This window comes from Eretmochelys imbricata, chromosome 14 (assembly GCF_965152235.1).
Source record: "Eretmochelys imbricata isolate rEreImb1 chromosome 14, rEreImb1.hap1, whole genome shotgun sequence".
NCBI lineage: Eukaryota > Metazoa > Chordata > Testudines > Cheloniidae > Eretmochelys > Eretmochelys imbricata.
Window position 1 is genome coordinate 36,226,137 of NC_135585.1, and position 4,061 is coordinate 36,230,197.

Consider the following 4,061-nt stretch of genomic DNA (forward strand, 5'->3'; position numbering starts at 1 on the left):
GGGAAAAACTTCAGTGCATGCTCACACCTTATTGCGCTTTAGAGAATTCATGCAGCACAGAAACCCTATAACTGCTCTGACTGTGGGAAAAGCTTCATTCAGAGCTCAAGCCTTACTGAACAGCTGAGAACCCACAGAGGAGAGAAACCCTACAGACGCGGTGTGAGAAAAAAAGCTTCAGTCAGTGCTCACTCGTTCTATCACATCAGAGAACCCAAAGGTGAGAAAGACCCTGTGAATTCCCAAGTGCAGGAAAAGCCTCAGCTGGAAGTCAATCTTTGGTGCCCACCAGAGAATCCACACAGGGAAGAACTCTTTAAATGCCCTAATTTGGGAAATATTCAGTGAGAACTCAGCCCTTAATAAACCTCAAAGAAGCTACAGCGAAGAGTGCCCCGACTCTGGGAAAGCGTTCTAGCACAACTCATCACTTGGTGGATGTAAGGGAATCCACCCAGGACATAAACCTTAAAAGTGTGCTGGCTAGGGATGGGCCAACTGAATAACATCTTTGTTTATTCCCACAAGTCTCAGAGGGTCTGGCATGGCTGCAGTGCCATGTAGTGAGGACATGGAACATTATCAAAGCAGAGAATGAAATGTCCTTCCTAGAACAGAGCCATGCAGAGCAAGAGGCTGAGATAAGATTCCCACATTATGATGGGACTTGATTATGACTAGTTGGGAAATCTGAATGTTTTGTGTTCAGCCACTTCATTTAAGTTTGATGTTATACACCTAACCCCCCCTTTTTCTTGTCTGCTGTGACTTCTCATTCATCCCTGATAGTGTTTTTAGGCTGGAATCCACCAAAGGACTTAAGCCGTGTGACACTGAGTGTTGCAAATATTTAACTTTTGTGTGGCTAGAATATCAGAGAAACAGCTGAGTTATGTGACCAAGCCCCTTATAAAAGGAATGAGATCCCCAAATCCCTGCAGATTACGTGGGGAGCCATGTAAACTAGCTAGTGTGGCATGCTGATGAATGGTATGTCCTAAGTCCCGCCCCTTTTATGGAAATAGATACATATCTCTACTTCCAATTCTTGAGCCGTGGAAGCAATCCTCTGATAATAGGGCCCAGTCCAGTAGATGTTTTCAGAGGCTGCCTAACTCCACACAAAATAGTTGCAGGGGCAAATCTCCCTCAGAACCTTTTGGCCAGTGGTTAGGGTATTCAGTCAGGATGTGGGAGACCAGGTCAAGTCCCCTCTCCACCTAATAAAGCCAAAATTTTAGAACATGGATCTGCCACCTCTCAGGGGAGTGCCCTAGCCTAGCCTAGATATTCTGATGTGGGTTTCTCAATCTGTCCTAGTGAAGTAGTTCCACTGTGTATAAATACCAAGAGTCGTTAAGCCAGACAGTGAGTGAAAATGACCCTATAGTCCTGTGCTTAGAGCACCCCCCACCCCTTGCTCCAATGATTCTAAGTTCTCCTCAAGATAAAATCCTAAATCCTGCCATGAAGAAGAAGATTACAGAAATTCCAGCTACTAAAAAGTTCACAAAAGTTTAGGAAATCAATTGTTCTTGCTAAAATTCCACAGGGAATTTCTGTGCTTCATGGAAGTTGGAAGTTGGCCTTGGCAAACGTAATTATTGCTTTCCTAGAACACTAACCCATTGGAGTTCAGTTCTGTTCCCTAAAACCAGACACTTGGGGGCTGGTAGGTGTTGTTAACTGAAAAGTACCCAAGTCATATAAAACCAAAACTTCCATCCAACTATGAAAAAGATCCTAATTTCAAATGGTACAAAGGAAAAGAATAGAAATAGTAAAAGTAGTACAGCCTTAAAACTGCTTCAGATTGGGGGAAATTCTTCTAAAAACAAAACTGGAACGGGTTAGAGGATTTGAATGTAACACCATTGTAACAAAACTCTTTTGGTGCTGATTTAAACTGCATGCTTTCACATGTAACTACCAGAGGTATTGTTCACATGGTACATGGGTAGTGCTGATCTCACTTTACTTGGCTTACTAAATTACCTGGCTTATTGCTTAGAAGAGCTTCCTAGCTTTAAATTACTGGTCTGATGAGAACTTAACTAAGTCTCAACTGTACTTATGGTATGATCATATCTTTGTGGAAATTCATTGTTTAGTGGTTAATTTTCTTGTCTTGTCTTGCTCCAACTCTACTCCTTATGTTAAGTACTACTCAGAACTACCAACTTTGTAAATCACTATTCTATTCTGCCCTGTGCCTTCGACTGTGTCTACACTGCTCACCTTGCAATGGCGCTGCCGCAGCCACGCCATTGTAAGGTGCAAACTAAAATCACCTGCAAGGACAGGCGGTAAGGTCATCACCAGAAGTGTGGCTCCCACCAACGCAGCACTGTCCACACCAGTGCTTTTCATCATTAAGACTTTTCTCATTCAGGGGGGTGTTTTTTTACAGCTCTGAGCAACAAAAGTTTTAATGACAAAAGTGCCAGTGTAGACAAAGCCTTACACGTATCTCCTGCAGTTCTCCTGTCTTTGTATGTGTGAGTGAGAATTAGCTGCCAGCAAGAGGCTCATTCTTAGATCTCTCTCCCTTGTGACATGACACTGTGCGTGTGTGAATGAGAAGAGCTCCTGTCTAACTTCAAAATCTCACTTCAATCTTTATCGTGTGTGTTCTAAATTTTAAAGCTCACTTTAATTGCATGGTGTGTTTTTAACTACATTGTTATTTCATGTACTAAAGATTTACACTCCACACTAGCTTCATTCCAGTCTTGGTTTAGGAACTTCACTAGTTACTATTTTACCTTTGTTTATTTTAAATACAAAAGCAGGGTTATTTCTCTTTCAATAGTTGAATGTTACACTGTTTACCCATTGATGTATGGAATTATTTTTAATAATCTCTCTCTTTCTTCTGCCATTTAACTCAAACACCAAGATCTTCCAACAGTACACAGCCTTCCTATCAACTCTCTAAGAAAACTCCCTCAACCTGCTTCATTACATTTAATTTGAGTACCTTGGTTAATCAAACTGATTTCTGAACTTTCACAGTTGTGAAATTGACTATTAACTCTACCATATCAGAGTTAATTCTCTTGCTCTGCACTGTTGTATAAAAATCACACTGGGTGATTCTTTTACCCCAGCTTTTGTACATGGTATTGTAACCATTTCCAGTTCAACACGTGTGTCTAAATACTGCCTAATTTTGAGCTGGCATCATTGTATGACTGTCAATTTACTTTAAGGATCATGGTTAGGCTCAGAATACGAAAACATAAGTATAATTAATATTATGGCTATTGCAAGTTTTGGTTAAGATGGCCCTGCTTTCACTTCTATTGTCCTCTTCAACCTCTTTCATTTAATCCAAATTCATTTTTAGTTTGAAATTGTAATATCAAGTTGAATTATAGTTGCTGTGATCTATTTACTTCATTGAGCTTATTTATCTGATACTATTTCTTTAAGTTTAGGTGTTGAATTCTGTCAATAATGCTTAGTTACTCATTAATTTTAATTAGGGGAAACAACTTGTGGATGTTATTAGTATCCTAAGTAGTTTAAGTGAATAACGTTATGATTAACGCTCATAGGTTTTTTAATTGTATACTCAGTTTTATAATACTTATCCATATGATATAGTTAAACAACCTTGGGGGTTTTTTCACTTTCTCTTTTAGAATTTTTTTTAGTTAAGAGATTTTTTTTAAAGCATTGGTCTGTTGTCTCACTTATTTTATTTGCCTTTTTTACCTGGTATATCTTATTTGCATAATCTTTGTTGATTTAATTGTTTATCAATTTCTTCTTCATTTTTGGCTTACTTAGATAAATGTTTCTTTATTTCAAAGTCAACTTCAATGTTCCTCAATCTATAGGAGAAAGAATCCATGGTAAATTTGTGTGTGTTTACCCCGATGCAATCACATTGTTGACCAAATTAAACTACAAATCCATAACACTTCATTTGATGTGGCCTAACTAAATCAAAATATCCATGATGTTTAATGGCCAGACAAAAGGAAAAGTGGAAAAATACAGCTTGTGAAACCATAGCGCCTGTTTTGCAATGACGCCTACAATATAAGAAATGG